Raw genomic sequence first — 19,796 nt, 5'->3', positions numbered from 1 at the left:
CTTTTCAGTAACATAGAATACAATAAAAAAAGTAAACTTCTAATTAGCTTCCTTTTAACTCTTGTTTCTAATAAAACAACAACCACAGTCTTTGCCTATATTACCCACTTCAGCAGCAAGCAGGCTTTGAAGAACTTTCTTCATATTCTACTAACACAGAACTCTACTACCACCTGGACTAATTGAGCCTTTTTACGTAAAGGCTATAGGATGGAAGCTTTCTTGAAAGATAATGAGTTAGTAAAATTATGGTGAAGGATAAAGGAGGCAGGACATTGTCAGCTTTTAAATATCCATTTATCACACATTCCAGATAATGGAAAAGAAATGCTGGAGCAATAGGTCAGCTGTTTTAATGTTTCTCCCTGAATCAAAGAGGGGAGGGGACTTTATGGATCCCAGCTGTGCTTACTTTCGGGTTTCCCTGGCCAGTTACCACTCTGTATTCTGTAGTCTACTAGTGTCCAAAGCTCAAGGGAGATTTTGAGCCAGCAGCTCTTGCACAAGTTCGTTTTCTTTTCTTTTCTTTTCTTTTTTAAGATAAAGAATATTGCATACTTGTGATGCTTATCATACTGCTGTGATACACTTAAATGCCAGGCCAAGGCAGGGCAGGAGCTGGGGGCGGGGAAGGGGGTGAGAGATAAGAAAAGAGGGATGAAGAAAGAGTGGAAGGGAGGAAGAAAGAGTCCCAGAAAGTGAGTCCAGTGTGTTCCATTAAGTTCCCAGGAAGGAAAAAAGGAACGGAGAAAGGAAAGAAGGAACCAAAGAACCAAGAACTGAGAGGACTAAAGGGTCTTAATCTATCTTTTTTACCTCCTTTCTAGGTCACTAGTTCTTAAATGTTAGTGCACATCATAATCATCAGGAAAGTCTATAAAATGTGAAATCCCAGGACCTGCCCACAGTTTCTGATTTACTGGGGCTGGTCTGGGACCCAGGAATCTGCATTTGAACAAGAGAAAACTTAGTAACACTAATGCTGAAAAGCAGTTTGTCCCAGGTATTGGGGCCCTGTAGAGGTTGCTTGAAGGTGAGCGATATGGCACAGGATGAAGTCACATAAGCAGAAGGAAGAATGAGCATTTCCGATGGAAATAGAGGACAGGGGAAGTGGGGGGGACACGTAGCTACAGAGATCCATTTTAGCTCATAACATACAGATTTGCCTACTGAGATGACATGGAGGCAGGAAAAGGAGAAGAAATAAAAGACGACCAATTTGCTGCTAATGCATTAATTAAATTAGCCAAAACTTTTGGCTAAAATTCCTGATCATTTGGTCGGTCACATGTCCCCACATTCCACTTTGAAATACTTACTGCACGATAAAGAAATCACAAGAAAGTACTATCAGAAATAAATGACTGATTGAATTAATTGCCCTCATGCCCGGAGAGGAAGATGGAATTTCAAAGCAGCTGAAGCAAATCTGCTCCAGAGGAGACAGGATCAAAACTCACCAACAGACAGCCGGTTGGGGGCTGTGGAGTTCACCACAAGGCCCCTGCCAACCTCTGCCTGGAGAGAGGAGTTCTGCTGGGGACTCACCTCTGTGCCTTTATCTCCCTAGTCTTACACGTGTCCCCACTCCCGGCACAGCACCCTGAACATAGTACGGGCTCAGTGAAGGAATGAATCAGCAGTCCAGTAATTCAGTCCTTCGGGGGGCTCAGGTGGAGTGGACTGGGCACTCACAGTGTGGCAGGCCCTGTTCCAATCCCAGGGGGTAGAAAACACACACACACACACACGCAAATGTGTTCTCATCAAGTTTATACGTTAGAGGTGACTGATAAGCAAAAGAAAGGAAGGCCAAGGGGAAGAAGGTGTCCCTGGCTCCTGCTGTTGTGAGGAAGCAGGAGGCCAAGAAGGTGGTGAATTCCCTGTTTGAGGAAAGGCTGAAGAATTCTGGCATTGGACAGGACCTCCAGCCCAAAGGGGGCCTCACCTGCTTTGTCCAATGGCCCCGCTACATCCGGTTGCAGCGGCAAAGGGCTACCCTCTACAGGAGCTGAAAGTGCCTCCTGCAATTAGCCAGTTCGCCCAGGCCTTGGACCGCCAAACAGGCACTCAGCTGCTTCAGCTGGCCCACGAGTACAGAGCAGAGACCAAGCAGGAGAAGGAGCAGAGACTGTTGGCCCAGGCTGAGAAGAAAGCTGCTGGCAAAGGGGATGCCCCCACTGGGAGGCCACCTGTCCTCTGAGCAGGGGTTAGTACTGTCACCACCTTGGTGGAGAACAAGAAGGCTCAGCTGGTGTTGGCGGCACAAGCCGTGGATCCCATGGAGCTGGCTGACTTCCTGCCTGCTTTGTGCTGGAAGATCGGGGTCCCTCCCTGCATTATCAAGGGGAAGGCAGGACTGGAGTGTCTAGTCCACAGGAAGACCTGTGCCGCTGTCACCTTCACACAGGTCAACTCGAAAGACAAAGGAAGCTGGTCGAAGCTATTAGGACCAATTACAATGACAGATATGATGAGATCTGCCACCACTGGGGAGGCAGCGTCCTGGGGTCCAAAATCTGTATTGCAGAGCTGGGAAAGGCAAAGGCTAAAGAACTTTTGAGTAAACTGGGCTAAATGTACAGTGTTAAGTTTTCTGTACATAAAAATAATAAAGAAAACCTCCTTAAAAAATTGCCAATAGAAGGATGGAAACTTGTTATTTCCTGACTCAGAAAAGAAAATTTCAAAGTTCAAGTGCTTGTTCTAAGAGTTTAGAGTTCAAAATGGTACCTGGTTAGCCACTGATGATGACAAAATTTCTATGTACGAAGGACTTGGAGGCAGCAATAGCGTTGGTTGGAAGGAAGCCTACAGTTGGGTTTATATAGCACTTTACGTAAGTTTCAGAAAGGCAGCCATTCATCTCAAAGAATAAGGGATGACAGAGATCATTGGTGGTGGGGTGGCTACAGCTATCCTAGTCTGTTTTTATGGTGAGCCAACAACGAGGCTACTACTCCCTGAAGTGGAGTCAGACAATGTCTCACTAAAATAACCACAGAAAAAATGAAAACATGAGTCTTAAAAGAGACTGATAAACTATTGCCTGCATCCTAGAGGGGACTCTACTGACTACAAGGACATTGGAATAAGCTATACACATCCTACCTCCTGAAATGAAGCAAGCTGGGAAGGCCCACCACCACGGGTCTCCTTATTTCAACAGCAGACATTCCCATTCACTGGTCTGTCAGTCTACTCAGTGTCTCGTGTCCCTGTGGGAACATTTGGTGCTCCCAGATGGCACACACACGTGTGGGAAGCCGTCTATCCAGCCACCTCCCTCTGCCAATGCTGCGTTGCAGCCCTCATACAGTGTTGGACGTCACATCACGCAAGTGTAGTTAGGGCTTCCCCTACACCCAGGAAAGCAGGTCACAAGCTCCAGGATTTTCTGTTTGCTTTTCTAGATATATGCATTGCCCTCTACCCTAAGAAGAGGAAAGTGAGGTCACTGGTATCTGACTTTATCCTATTCTTTTTTTCCACACTCCACTAGAAAGAGAAGAGATGAAGTTTTATTCCTTCCGGTGTGGCAGAGGCTTTGCTTATTGAACTCCTGTCTACTTTATACTTGCGAAACTCTGTGATCAAGTTAGCGATTATGCAAGTGAGAGCTCAAAAAATTTGGAAAATCCTTTTCTCTCTGGGCAAAGCTATTTCTATATGACAGTCAGAAGCTTAACATTGACTGCTTTATTTCTCTTGCATTCTTGCTGTTAACAGTGCTCCTTACCCCATAACTGTCACCCACGCTAAGTGGATGCTCAAAAGAGGAAATTCACATTACAATATTTCAAAAACTTATTCATATTACACAAATATTTTTCAAGTTCATCATTTTTGAAAATATTGCTTATTTTTGTTTACAGGCATTTGTGTAATTAGATCTATCAATCTTTTCCTTTATGCTTTCTTCCATTGGTATCCTGCCAAATCATTCCCAAGTCAAAGATTATTTTTTTAATCAATAATGTATTTTTCTAATACCTTTGTGTAAGAATGGAGGTATCTATTTCATGAATGAGCACCTCCATACTCCCTACCTTAGTAAATGTTACTTCCTTTCTTCCTGTTTCTCAGGGCAAAACTTGGGCATTATCTTTACTTCTGTCTCTCACGTTTAACATATTCAATACCCAAGGAAGTCATGTTAGCTTTTCCTTTGAAATGTATCTAGAATTCAACCATCTCTCGTCTGGTCACTTGCAGTAGGCTCGTAAATGATTTCCTTGTCCTTTCCCCCGGTTGTCTCTTTTCAACATGCCAGGCAGACTGTTCTTTTAATACACGTGTCATTTTTCTTCCTGAAACCGATGGCTTCATCTCATTCAGAGAAAAATCCAAAGTTCTTCCCGTGGGCTTCAAGGCCCTGTGTGGTCTCTCCCCCAGCATACATACCCACCAGCACACACAACCTTCTCTGACTTTCTCTCCCAGCCTTCCTTCCCTTCCTCTTTTCTCTCCAGCTAAGATCTTGACCTCTTGCTGTTCATTTAATAAGGGAAGCAAACTGCCATTTTAGGACCATTGCACTTCCCTTCCCTTCTACCTGGAATGCTCACCCCTGCCCCTTCCTCACTCCCTCATCTGCTTTCCTCTCTATTCAAATACCATCATTACATAAGCTCTTTCTTGACGATTCTGTCTAAAATATGCATGCCCCTAATAACTCTGCACTCTCCTTTCTCTAATTTCCTTCATAGTACTTATATTATACATGACATATTATACATGTATTATATATTATACTATACCTGACATATATTTAATTATATCTGGCACATTATTTGTTTATTAGTTGATTTCTGTCTCTTCCCATTAAAAGGTAAGCTCCTTGAGGGAGAGCTATGTTTTGTACACTGTTGTATCCCCAAGGTCTAAAATGGGACTTTTCTGTTTTTCTTAAGATATATTTTTTCCCCCTTTGACCTCATTTTGGGATGACTTATGAATAAAATTACAAGCCAATTTTTAAACTACTAAAATTAATTTTATGTAGTTATTTTGAAATTTTATCATACTGAAATCTGTTCTATAATGCTGTCTTTAGAACATTTTTATCTTATAAGTCCGATTGATTTATAGGTTTTTTTTACTGTATTAAAACCTCCTGTATTTCTAATAATTTTTGCTTCAGATAGTTGAATGCAGTACTGTTGGATAGCCAAAGGTTCGCTACTATATTTTTTTGATAAATTATACCGTCTATTTCTATAAACTGTCCACATTATCTCACTTAATTTTTTCCTTAAATATTATTTATTCTGATCTTAATAATGCCATCCATGAGTTTTTAAATTAGCATTTGCTTAGTATTTTTCCATTCTGTTTATTTTCAAGCTTCTATTTTTGTTTTAGGTATGCTTCTTAAAAATAGCAGATAATTTTTTTTATTCAAACACTCAACCTTTAAAAAAAACTTTTTGAACTTATTTTTATTGTTACCCCATATCCACGTGTCCATGTCTGCCGATTATTTAGAAACAAATCTCACACATCATATCATTTCATATTTAAATATTTCAGTGTATGTCTCAGAAGAACTCTTTTAAAACATAACTGCAATACTGTTATCATACCTAAAAATAATGATAGTTCCCTAATATGAAATACCTAGTTATAATTAAAATTTTGCAATTGTCTCATTTTTAAACATAATTTGTTTGTATCAGAATCCAACTAATTAATATTCATACATTGCAATTGGCCAATAAGCCCCTTAATTCTGTGTAATGTAAAGGTCTACCTCTATGTCTGTACTTTGTTTTACTCCTCTACCGATTAGTCAAATTTTCCACCTAAAATTGTGCCCAGGGTGAGTTGTCAGAGGAGGGCCCTTGGACCTAACAAAGAGCACTGCATTTTACTTGTAGCCTCCCATTTATTAATATTTTACATTTTTCAGGTTTCATCAACATGTTGGACCAGAGTCAGGTGCAACAAGTTATCATTCCCTAATGTATCTGTTATGTCCCTAGCTTAGTAGTAGTTTCACTAGGTAATATATATAATCAGTGAGAGTCACATATAATCATTTATATAAACTCACTGAAAACCGTCATCTTCCTACTTTCTGTTTTTATAGACTGAGGTTAGAGGAAAGGGTGTTGTTAATGGCTAGGACCTATCGTGCCGTCTCTTGTTATACCTTATACGTCCACTCCTGTTTGTTAGTGTCTGTCTTTTGAAAGTGTGTGCTTACAACCTCTTTATTTTCAGCTGCCAACCTCAGTTACCCATTTTTGTAAAACTGGAAAACATTTACTCAGCATCCTATTAGATGCATATAGCATTCGATCTCCCATATCTCTCCTTTCCATGGTTCTTGGCTTCTTTCTTAAAAATTCTACTTCTTTGCATTTTGCTTTATATTAACATGAATAGATGAAATTTTTAAGGATTGTATGTGGCAGACATTTAGAATTTTTCATGAATTACCTCATTTTATCCTCATGACAAACCAATAAAAGAGCTACTATTAGCTCAATGTTATAGATGAGGAAATCGACACCTAGAAAGGTTAACTAAAGCAGCACAAAGCTAAATAGCTGAAAAGGAGTAGAGCTATGATTTGAACTCATCTATCTAAACGTCCATGACCCCATCACAATACTGCTATGGTTATACTCTGGTCTAAGAGAAGTCCAGCAGCGGATCTAACCCATTCATTTAATTTCCAGAAGGGTCTATTCTGCTAATTATTGGTTTTGTTTTATTTTTTGGTAATCATGTTTTAAGATCTATAAGAATTCACTCTTGCTTTCCACTTACTACTTTCTAAAACATTCTAATGGAAGCATGTTTTTATTGTATCTATGCATTATCCTTTAGATCTTATTGGGAATGACATTTAGAATTTTGAAAAAGGCCTATTTAGTTTTCTCCATTACCATTCTTCCACTGAGACTATTTTCCCTGATTTTTTTCCATTGGTTTTTCTCTTTATGGTGGCTGATTCTTTTCTTTCCTTTAGTGATTTTTCACTGACTGCTTATTTATGAATAAAGGGTTAGAATGATCAGCATCAGTGGCCAACATGGGCTTCCTTAACAATCCCATTTGATTTTTTTTTACTATCCTTTGGCAGGCCTCTTCCTTCCCTTCCCTCCTTGTACAGGGTGGGTAGATGTAAGGATACTGTCTCTCCTGGATAAGCTGAGTCTGCTGGGCTGGGCTGGAAATTTTTCTTCTTTTCAAGCTGTGTAGGCTAGAAGTAGACCTGAAGAATGGTCTCAGAACTGCCCCTTTAGTGAGTTCTTGGGTGACAAGGCCTCATTCAATTTACCCTGTGACTTGTCCTAAGTGAAGTACAGACTGAATGAATGCCCACCACTCTACATGGCACTCAAGGTGGGCTTTGGACATCCTGTGGCTTGCTCTCTGGTGACTGACTGATCCTCAACTTGCCTGCTCACACAGCCTTTGATCATGGGATCCCAGGGGCTCCCATGTTTAGTTAGAAATGTAGTTGCCAGTGGGAAGCAGGAGAGGTTGCTGTGGTAACCAAGCATGAGTGAGATTTTATTGATATACTGAATTATTTTCCCCCCATGTAGTTTTTTGGTGGAAACTTCTATTTAGCAGAATTTTGGACTCCATTCTCTACTTCAGAAGCCTGCTACAGAGAATCGTCCATTTTATTTATTTGAGCTGTCCTTACCAAATTAAGCCTGGAAATAAATACCAGAATTGGTCCTTCCTTGTGAGGAGCACAATTTAGTGGATTTTTATATTCATTATTTTGGTATAATGATTAGTCACAGTGCTTACCTTTCTCATAATCACATCTATGAAAAATTGTCCTTTTCCTATCCTATACCTTGCTGATGGAGGGAATAGTCCCGGACAGGTATGTTTTATAGCTTAGGAACATCTCTCCTACCATACTATATTGAAGTTGTCAGGGAGGAGGCATCTGACTCACACATAGCCAGTAATATAAGGAAGCTTGAAACAAAAAAGTTTTGTCCAAATAGGGATAAGCTTGGACAATCATATTCTCATTCTCATGAATTTGGTAAGGAAACATGGTGAGAACCAGGGAGTGGCAGGAAGTATAGGAAAACAAAAGGGTGTATAGAGAGAAGTCTTGAAGTTCTGCTGGGTTCATAATCAAGCCAAAGTTATGAAGAAACAGAAAACATTTCATTTAAATAAAAGATTTATAGTCAAAATGGGTAAATGGGCTAAGAGTAGAAGACAACACAGGGAGAACAGAGATTGAGATAGTGATTGAGTAACATTATAGGTGTGTTTTAAAGTGAGTTTCTACAAACCTGCTGCTCTCAGAGATCCAGTTACAGTCTTCACGAGCTCACCCAGAGCAGTAGAGTGTACCTGGATTGAATTATACCCTCTGACTTTTAGGGGAAGATAATTGAGTTCTTAATCATTTATCCATGCACATTTCTGAGGTTGAGAAAATAGAAAAGTACCAGATATTTTATTAGAAAAAACTTTCCCAACTTTCATTTTTCCCCTGTTTCATGCACTTAAAACTATAGTGAGAGATATAGTAAGTATTTCATTTTGAAATATTCAGTGAGAATCATTAGGAGAGTAGATGAAGTTTCCCTGGTGATTAAAGATGACACAAACAGATCCCTCATGAAATCCAAACAAGCAAGGCTTTTAGGAATTAATGAAAATAAAGTTCTAGTAACCAAACAACTTCCCTCTTAATATGGAAAATTCATTGAGCAAAGATGTTTTCTCAATATTGTTTGATAAAAGTTTCAGGTTGGTTGTCAGAGGAGAAAGCAACAAAATGATGGCTGCAATAGCTTAACTAAAAGATCTTGGTCAGGTGATGTATTATTAAGGGGACATTATGGAATGGAAATAATCTGTTATGAAAAGTGGAGAAGTCTGTGGTGAAAGATTCAGAAAATGGGGGTATTAGAATAGGTGTTAACCTGCTGTAAAAAAGAATTCCAAAATACCAGGGTTTAAATAACATGGAAATTTATTTCTGTCAAGTAACAGTCTAGCGGTGAGTGATCCAGGTTGATGGTGCAGCTCTCCTGTCTTCAGTTAGTCATTTGGGGACCATGTTTCTTCCATCCTGTCACTTCTTCAATCCTTAGGATGTTGTCCTAATTGATTAAAATTAGATCAAGCTAGAAGGAGAAAGTACAGAGATGAAGGGCAAGCAATTTCCTTTCAAACAGGTGATAGAGAAGTTGCGTATATCTCTTCAACTCACATTCTTCCACACACCTCTTCCATTTCTGTTGGTGAGAACTAATCACATGACCATAACTGGCTGCCAAGTAGGCTGGGAAATGGAAGCGATAGCTGAATATCCATGTGTCTAGCTAAAATTCCACGACTGGGGAAGAGAAGAAAAGACTACTAGCAGTCTGCCACACCAAACTGATTCCTATGTAGGAAACAAATCTCTTTAAAAGTTTGGAAACCTAGGTCAATAAAGTTTCCCTATGAGCCCAAAACCATCTTTGTGGCTCAGAGGCCAAAAGGTAAGTCTCTGAAGTCTGGTGCAATAGCACAAATGGAACCTTTTAGTTACCACCATAAAACTTAATTGTTTTTTTAATTGTTAAAATAATTTTCTTTCCCCTTCATCCCCAAGGATCTTGTGTGAAAGTGCAGAATGTTTGCTTTTCTAAAAGGGCCAATCTAAAGTTTCTATGTTAATGCTCTGAAAAATTAACTCCATTCGGGGATATCCTCAAATCCCAACTCTTTTGTTCTCTCCAGAGCCTTCTTCAAGTATTCCATTGTTTCCGCTCACAAAGAAACATAAGGCAAGCTCTCTCCAAAGGGGCTAGGGACCCTTAGTTCTCTCCTTCTGTTGGAACTCCTTGGATAGCAAGGGAAGATTTAAAAAGCTTAAATAAAGATGGGGATTTATTGGCTTTTGTAACATAAAAGTTCAAGGGACAGACAATAGGTGCACCTTGATTCAGGAGTTCAAAATAAGTAATCGGATATGTCCCCTAATGCTACTTTTCTTAGTGTTGTCTTATCCCTTTGGCAAATTCTCATTCATGGTGGCCTCCAATATTTCAAGCTTTGTTTCACAGCTCCAATTCTAGCAGGAAAAGAGAATATATTCCTTTCTCATCAGCTCAAGCAAAAATGCCCAAGATCATTGGTATAGATCATTGGCTCTCACAGGATCAGTGGTTCATCTTGGAATTTATCAATGTGACTATAGAATCGAATGCTCTGAATGGCCAGTATCGTATCACAGGTCCACAACAGAGCAAAGAGGTTAACACCAGACAAAAATGTAGAAAGGAAAATCGGGGAGCTGTTAGCAGAAGAGAGTTTAGATGGTAGACAACAAAACAGCAACAAATGTCTGCTACTTTGCCTGTGGAGTTGACACATCTGAACTAATCTAAGGCTGACTTAAATACTTACCTTTGGGTAAGGATATTCTCTAAAGCCTTTTAAACTACTGAGTTTTCCTGAATCTTCCTCTTGTGGTATCGTATCCCCAATGTTTGTGGTTATCGTGTCTTCATGCCCTTTCACTGTGAGGGCAGGCAAATGTCTTTCCACTAGAATCTACTGCTCATGAGTTATCTCACAATAATTCCCATTTTGCAAGTGTGACTCTTTGTGGTTTTACAGCCCACTCCCATTTTCTGCAACTTCATGTTACACTTTATTTCTACTGCAGATGGATTATGTTTCTTTAAAAAAATTCAAGGCCCCTTTAAGATAATGAGGGATACCAAGATTAGAGCAACCATTGGAGCCAGAGTAGTTTGTAAAGGATTTTAGGAAAGAAAACTTTTATTTCTTAAACAGAATAATGGAATCTCTCCAAGATGCCGTAAAGACTGGTCCTATTGATAGGTAGTTATGTACCCTGCCATATTCTCTAAGGCTTGGAATAGACTAGATATTTGTCACAATAATAGCAAGACTCAGTTCACATTAATGAGGACTAAGTAGGGAGCAGGCAATCTTGTTTTACCACTGTTTTCTTGGAACAAATAGACGGGTTGGAACTTAATGTAATATGTGGTGAGGTGGTTAAGAACACAGACTCTGGGTTACAATCCTAGTTCTACCACTTACTGCCTGTTTGATCTGAGCTAAGTTAATTGACTTCACTATTCCTTAGTTCCTTCATCTACAAGATGGAAATAGTAATAGTATTGACTTCACAGAATTGATGTGATGCTTATATGAGTTAAAAATGTATAAAATGTTTAGAATAGTGTGAGAACTTGAAAGTACCATAAAAGCCATGTAAGTACATAGTAAGAACTTTGTTAGTGATTATTTTATTTTTTCATGAAAATTCATACATAAATATTCAATGAACAAAGTGAGAGAAGAATTATTTGGTAGCAAGTTCCTTGAGGAAACGACCAAAACACGACCCACATTTTCTTTTTATGAATCCTGCCTAAATTACCCACATCTGCGTAAGAAAGTGGGAATGACATACCAATGGAAAAACAGGCTAATAAGCCTACCCTAGTTTCACGTTCAAGGGGTGGAATAATTTATGGGAAAGCTCTCAAAGGTTCTAAATGCTGCAATCAAATCACTATATGGAGAAAGCTGCAAAATCAAGTTCCAAACAATGAAAACATCAGTTTCTTAATGGAACAGGTCCAACCATCTGGCATTCATATGTTGTTTGTAGGGGCAGTTATTGTACAGACATAATGACCCAATTCCACCTCTAGGCAAGAAGCTTTCACGAAGGAAGTTTACCCTGGCCACTTGTGGCTGGTTAAAATTACCAGAAGAGTTTTGTTTTGTTTTTACTCTTCCATTGTCCATGTTTCAAATTCAGACCTTTTTTTCAAGAGAACACGAAAAGAAGGAGCTTCAGATATATTTGTAGCATGCAAGGGATTGGGGAGAAGGAGGTTTCAATGTCTCAGAAAGAAATTTTTTTTCAAGGCAATTTTTTTTTTTTTTTTTTTAAAGAAGTGCCCTGTTACACAGGCTAGATACAGGATACAGTCTTAATGATAATCAGTTAATTTTTCTAAACAGATTTAAATTAAATATTGGATAATTTTTTTTACTACACTTTAAAATGGATTTTTTTTTTTTTTTTTTTTTTTTTTTGAGAGATTCTTGCTCTGTCAACCAGGCTGGAGCCCAGTGGTGACATCATAGCTCACTGCAGCCTCAAAGTCTAGGCCTCAAGTGATCTTCCTGCCTCAGCCTCCCGAGTAGCTGGGATTACAAGTGTGTGCCACTGCACCTGACAGTTATTTTTATTGTTGTTAATCTTTTTGAAAAACTTAAAGTCTCTGAAACAAGTTTTAAAGATAACTTTTCATACCCCTTCCTTTCTAGATATTTCTTGAATTAACTCTTCAGCAAATTCTATCAAGGGTCAAGTGTGATCACTTCCTTTCTTCTGGTCACACTGCATCTTCTCAGGCATTTTAAAGTGTTCTCTGTTACTGTTTCAAATCCATTACAGTCCATGTGTACCTTGCAAATTAGCAGAAACTTCTGAGATCACCTCTTGTCTGTATAGTAATCCTCTCCAGGTTGTATGTCTCATACCAAATGGGTTCCTATTCTAGGGTTTGTAATCTTTCCATGGTGCAGACACGAAGTGTCCAGGGTTTCTTAGTAATCATAGATGAGAACTCCACACTTAGTGGGTGTTATGGGCTGAAATGTGTCCCCCCAGGCCCAAATTCATATGTCAAAATCTTAAACCCCAGTGCTTCAGAATGTGACTGTAGTTAAAGATAGGCCCTTTAGACAGGTAATTAAGGAAAATAAGGTCATATGGGTGGGCCTTAATTCAATATGACTCATGTCCTTATGAGAAGAGGGGATCAGGACATGGACAACATACAGACTGAGGGGAGACCAGGTGAAGACATAGGGAGAAGATGGCCATTTGCTTGCCAAGGAGAGAGGCCTCAGAAGAAACAACCGGGATGACACCTTGATCTTGGACTTCAAGCCTCCAGAAATGTGAGAAAATAAATTTCTGTTGTTTAAGTCACCCAGTCTCTGGTACTTTGTTATAGCAGCCCTATCAAGCTAATACAGCGGATATGAATCTCAGTCAATAAACCTAGATATCATGACTGAGTAGTATTCCATGAAGGAAAAAAAGGAAAGAAAAAAAAAACACCTTATATTTTCAAGAAGTGTTTTTCTTTATTTCAGATTAAATTCAAATTCCTGATCTCTTATTCTTTATGGTTGGTGGGGAAATAGGAGCTCAGCTCTTTGGGGGTTTTCTTCCAATCTTAGGGAATTAGTTATAGACACCTACCCAGGTCAGTCGCCATTCCAGAATTTTATATGGTGGCAATGTGTTGGAGACTGTCCAGCTAGCTTTGGCTCTTAGACATGACCTTTGAGACTTCCTTTGTCCAAGTTCACTTGGTGCTATGTCCATTGAATGTGAGCATCTGTTGTTAAGCTATTCTAGGCCCCATCTACCTAAATATTCCTTGCAGTCTTTCTTCTCTGGGGTCTTGCTGTCTCCCCAGTCTTGCTGCCAGGAAGTAGGGCAGATGAGCCCTCTGCTCTTGGGTACACAGATCTCTCTCTATCACTCTCCCACTTGTAGAGTGTCTGTTTCTAAAGTCTGGGGAAACTGTTTTACCTTCAGGTCTAGTCATACCACTCTGTAAATCTCCTCCTAGTCTTTCTGTAAAGATTTTTGGCCCTTCTGTTCTCTGTCCCATCACGTACTTTCCTGAGCCATAAGCACAGGCCATATTACTATTCAACAAGGAAGGGGAAAGTGGAAATACAGGGAGAAGACAACATGGAATAAAAACCTAAAAATAGAGTCCTACCATATAATTTTTATATCCCACTAAAGACAGAAGAAACTATACACGATTGTAGAAGTATATTTCATAGTTATTAATATATAGAATTAGGTGGCTAGCTGTGGGGAATCATAGACTTTATGCATAGGAATAAACTATTGACTTATTCTTAAAAAGTTAATTTGTCTTAGGACATGTTTATAGTGTATCTTGGTTTTCCGTAGGGGTACTGTCATTTTCTGCTCTTAGGTGGTGTAGTGTTAATATGTGGTTAATCACAATAGTAGCCCCCAAAGGATCTCATGACTGAACATTATTGCATAATAGTTTGTTTTAGAAATATGATTGTGTGGATAGAACCAAATAAATTTCATTTGCATTCAAAAATATATTATTGAAGTATAATTTACAAACAACACATTTTACCAATCTTAAATGTTCAGTTCAATGAGTTTGGACAGTGACATACACCCATGTAATCACCACGCAAGGTAAGATACAGGAAATTGCCCTAACTGCAGGAAGTTTCCATGTGTGTCTTTTCAGTCAATCCCCACCCTGTAGGCAACCATTGTTCTGTTTCTATTATCATAGATTAGTTTTGCCTATTCTCAAACTTCATAAAAATGAAATCATATAGTATGTACTATTTTGCATCTATCTTCTTTTGCTCAGCATGTTTTTGAGATTTGTCCATGTTGTTATGTATATTACTAGTTTGTTCCTGATACTGCTAACTAGTCTTCCGTTTGTGTCCTTTTAAAAAAATCTTTTGAATCTACTCTGTCTCTGTATCTGGCAGAGTACATGTTAGCCTCTCAGAAATGCAGGGGGTTTGGCAGAGCCATTCAGTTAAATATAATCAGTGCCTAATCAGGCAGAGTTTGTGCAAAGATATAACATCTATAACTTGCCCACTTTTGGTGAGTGCTCACTGTAGAGGGCAGTACCTTGGAGTCCTTTTCTCTGAGCCATCCACACTCTAGACTACAAGGTGTCATTGAACCCCTGAGATTACATTCAAAATATGTGTGAATATATGCATTTGTTAAACTGAGGTAACAGATAGATTCTCAAAATTTAGTGGCCCAAAGAACAAGAAATTTAGTTTTTACATGAAAGTCCAGGGTGGGGACTCATATCAGCAGAGAGGCACTACTTCACATGGACACTTAGGTGTCAGGACTCTCTGCCCATCATCTTCACCCTGTGGCTTCTGAGGCTGGTGTGGGCACCACCATCCCAGTCCTCCAGAAGGGGTGAAAACCATGGAGGAGCACACATGGGGTTTTATAGGTACTCTCAGGATTGGCAGAAGGCACTATGCTTACATTCTACTGGAGAGAACTCAGTTAATGGCCTCAACTAACTGCAAGAGATGCTGGGAAATCTAGGGGAGCTGGTGCCCAAGAAGGCAAGAATGGATATTGTAGCTAGAAGCCTCTCCTACAATATGTATACTCTACATTTATCTGTAAAACAGTTTCATAGCTTTGATTAGGTTCTCACGGAGTGAATCTTTACCCAGAAATGTTTAAGAGCCTCCTGTTAAGGCAACATTAGCACTGTTCTTTCTACCTTGCTCTAGAAGGTATATTGGGCCATCATGGCAAAACAACAGAAATGACATAAAATACACATGATGTAGGAAAACCCTCTTCCCCATTGTTGCACAGGGTGACACAATACTCTTCATATTTCTTGGAGTACTCATTGTAGGACTTGAGGCAGACGTCCTACAATGAGTACTCCAAGAAATATGAAGAGTATTGTGCCACCCTGTGCAACAATGGGGAAGAGGGTTTTCCTACATCATGTGTATTTTATGTCATTTCTGTTGTTTTGCCATGATGACCCAATATACCTTCTACTAGATCTCACAAAAATCCAGCATGTTAGAAGAAGCCATATACTATTTGAAAGAATGTCCTTCTAGAATTAGGTTGTTGGTAGTAACTCTTTATCACATTCAGGAAATTCTTCCCTATTCTTACTTTGCTAAGACTAAAAAAAAAATGAATAGTGAATTTATTTTTTATTTTCTGATATTAAACCATTTGCCCATATATGGTGTCAATCCAATGTGTTTATGATGTATTTTGTGAAAACACATTGCTGAACTTGGTTTGACAATATTATATGTAGAATTTAAAATTTTTTACTCCTTATGAAATTGGTCTATTATTTTTCTTTCTATGTCTTTGTCTCATTTTGGTATCAAGATTTTATTAGCTTATAAAAGGATAGGATGCTTTTCTTCTTTTTCTATGTGTTGAAACCATTTGAATAGAGGTTATTTGTCCATGAAGATTTGGTAAATCTTGCTCACCAAAACTTTGACTTTTTGTGTAGGTGGATTTAGAAATAAGGATTCAAATTATTTAATGGGCTTAAATACATTCATGTTCTTTATTTTTAATTTTTTTAATTTTTATTTTTTTGAGATGCGATCTCACGATGTTGCCCAGGCTGGCCTTGAACTCCTGGAATCAAGTGATCCTGCTGCTCAGCCTCCCAAGTAGCTGGGACTACAGGCACATGCTACTGGGCCTGGCTTTTTATTTTTTGAATCAATACATTTTTCTAATTTACTTCTCATTAAAAAAGTATTTCAGCTAAGTTTTTAAATGTTCACAGTACTGTAAGTATTAAAAAAATTCTACTAAAACTATAATTAGAATCTCTACATTCATAGTCTTGTGTCTTTTCTCTTTTTTCATTGTCAGTTTTACCAGAAATTTACCTATTTTATAATTGTTCTATAGAACTAGCTTTCTGTTTTATTGAGCCTTACTATGGTTTCATTGTGTCCAGGTTTATTATATTGGGTCTAAAATTGTGTATATAACACAAACATATAAGTTTTTTTCTTTTTCATTTTCTTCCCCCCCTTTGTTTTAGATCTAAGCCTTTTTACCTTGAATGAGAAAGACTGCAGAGAAAGGATTTGCAGGCCCTTGACCTGCTTCTGACATTACCCAGATTAGTCATGCAGATGTATGTGATAAGAAGAAGGTGAACTGTCACTTTGCTTCAGGCTTTCATTGCAGCCCCTGTCCTCATAGTAGGCCGCCACATGCACAAACCCAACTTCTCCCCATTCTTGAAGTTTCCTTATACCACCTCTACCCTGAAGTGTTATTTTTTACTAAATGGAACTGCCCCACCCACCTCTGCCACTGGCCTTTTAAAATAGAAAGGTTTCCTAAGGAGAATGCTTTCTTTCTAGTCAAGGGGAAAAACACGGGAGAGGCACAAATACCCCATTTTAAGAGGAAAGAAACTTATGCCCTGGGCATCTGAAAAACTTTCTCAAGCAGGCTTTCTCTCAGGGTATTGTTTCACCAAAATGTATTCTTTGAATCAGTCTCTACCTTAATAGACTGGAGGGAAAGTTTCCAACAGATCTTTTTACTGATAGTTTTGATTACTCTCTAGTAGAAAATTTCAAAGGCTTTTTGCCAGAGGGAAGGGAACAGAGGGAGGAAGAGGGAACTCTTCCATGAGTTTGGCACGACTGGCAAACTCTTTTGAACAAATAATAGTGCCAAAGGCAGTGACAGCCAATTTTTAATTCTTAATGAGTCTCAAGTTATAGTCCTTGGATCATTAGATAACATCAATAATCTGACAAAGTCTATTTATTGTGTCCTCCAAGACATTGGCGTAAAAACTCCACTTGAAATATCCCTCATCAAAATTTCATTTTGCTGAGAATATTTTTGTCGTGTTCGACAGCACGAGCTGTCTTTGGCACTGCTGAAGTCATTTTAAGAAACAAATCTAGAGAAACAGTGCTTGGCAGAGGATAGGCGAGAAAGGGTATATCAGAAGGCACCAGGATGACTCTCCAAGAAAAGGACTAAGTCTGAATGACAAGAGGATTACAGATAGGTGAAAACATTCAAGAAAGTTTATCAAGGTATCCTCCCTCGCTTTCACTAAAACAACATGATCACCATTAGTGTTTTAAGAAGCCCATTCCGATATATTGTTTTACTTTGATAACGACAACTTGGAACCCTATACAATAAACTGCACTAGTATTATTAGTATTCCATTTTACAGATGATAACACTAGCTCATTTGAAACACAATACTATTTTTGATGCATTCATCTATATGCTAAACTGGATTCTGTGTTGTATTTCATTTTCTCTCTCCTTTTACACTGGACATTCAGCCTACATTTGATTTTAAAGTTATTGGTCTAAAGCTGGCTGCAGAAGCAGTCTCATTCAGACAGGTCCACACTTGTCAGGAAGACAGGTATGTCTGAACAGACCTTTTATTTTGTTCTCCATTTCATTTTAGGACCGTAGTACACCAAATAAAGAGGAAATAGGGTTTTACAGCAAATAACTTACTCTTGAATACACATATCTTGTATGGACAGACCTCCCCATTTGATGTTAGAAGGGACCACAGAGTAGTTAAGGTAGTTAATATGTAGCCGAAGCAGAAGCAACTGTATTCCTTAAGAAGGTAAGAAACAAAATCAATATATTAAAAATATTCAAGCTGGATGGTAGGTGAGAAACTCACTTGTACTTTACCTTTGCCTTATGGGGAAAGGTTATGGAAATAATTTTAAAATGTTCTTTTTATTAAAGAAGTATTGATATTGAGAAACTTAACGGTAAGAATGCGTAGTAAGAAGGAGACAGGAAAATTAGTTAATAAGTGATATTTTTCTAAATTGAGTATAGCTATGGTTAAAAATATATAAAAGCACCTTTCAAGTATATTCTTTTCTTACCAATCTATACTTTTTATGATACTTAGTTTTTGTAGTGGACATTTTCCTATTCATTCCAGTATAATATTTCTTACAGTTTAAGATCAACTCCTATCATTATTTGTGAGAGAAGAGAGTGGTTTTATAAGTATTTACGTGCATTTCTGCATGCTGTACGTGAACATATTGGCGTTGTGCATGAATGAACATATTGGCACTGTGCATATATTAACATTCACTTTTTTCACATTTTAAATCATATATTGGTGGGAAAGGAAAGAAAGCAGAGTCGTTTAAAGTTGATGTTAAAAGGGATTTGAATCATTGTTTTTAAAAGGAAACAGCTTTGATTAATAAATGACTAGCAGCGGTCAGTCTTTTTTTTTTTTTTTTTTTTTTTTTTTTTTTTTTTTTGAGACAGAGCCTCACTCTGTTGCCCGGGCTAGAGTGAGTGCCGTGGCGTCAGCCTAGCTCACAGCAACCTCAAACTCCTGGGCTCAAGTGATCCTTCTGCCTCAGCCTCCCGAGTAGCTGGGACTACAGGCATGCGCAACCATGCCCGGCTAATTTTTCTATATATATTTTAGCTGTCCATGTAATTTCTTTCTATTTTTAGCAGAGACAGGGTCTCGTTCTTGCTCAGGCTGGTCTCGAACTCCTGACCTCGAGCGATCCACCCGCCTCGCCCAGAGTGCTAGGATTACAGGCGTGAGCCACTGCACCGGGCCAGCGAGTCTTGAGCATCCTGTGAAAACCACATGAGCTTGGTCAGGGCTCTAAGTAGTTACTAGCGGGAAACGGTACTGGTCCCTTCAAAGCATAACTCACTAGAGACTTGAAAAGTTTCCATCCCCTTTCAAGAAGTCTTGCCCTCCCCGCCCACTGCGGTTTACAATGACCTTTCCCTTCTGCAAAGCCCGAGATTACCGGGTGACCGCCACCAACGCAGCCCTCCTTCGCTGTCCTGAATTTCTCTCTTAGACGTAGCCGTATCAGTCCTGCCGCATCCCCTTGCCTTACTACTGCCGTCCTGCCGTCCTAGGTGCCATTTCACGGCGAGAGCTGACGAAGCTTTTACTTCCAAGCAGCTACTTTTGATATGCGGTGGCCTTAGCGGTGAACAAGTCAGGGTGGGAGGTGGATGGGTGCGGTGGCGTGGCTGGAGAGCCCCCATGGAGTGCGCGTTGTTATAGGACCTGGCTGAATCCCTGTGGCTGCCACTCTCTAGAGAAACATCCCTAGGCCTTGGTCCCGCGCCGCTCCCGCCCACACCTCCAGGTGCACAGTCCCCGCCC

The 19,796-nt window shown here is 39.2% G+C and overlaps 1 pseudogene; it reads left to right on the top strand.

Annotated features, from left to right (window-relative positions):
* The first annotated feature begins 1,388 nt into the window (after positions 1-1,388).
* On the top strand, positions 1,389-2,580 carry LOC138385992 (large ribosomal subunit protein eL8 pseudogene; annotated as a pseudogene).
* Positions 2,581-19,796: the final 17,216 nt, after the last annotated feature.

Source organism: Eulemur rufifrons, chromosome 7 (assembly GCF_041146395.1).
Source record: "Eulemur rufifrons isolate Redbay chromosome 7, OSU_ERuf_1, whole genome shotgun sequence".
Lineage (NCBI taxonomy): Eukaryota > Metazoa > Chordata > Mammalia > Primates > Lemuridae > Eulemur > Eulemur rufifrons.
Note: the sequence above shows the minus strand (reverse complement) of the source record. Positions and strands in the feature narration are given on the sequence as shown.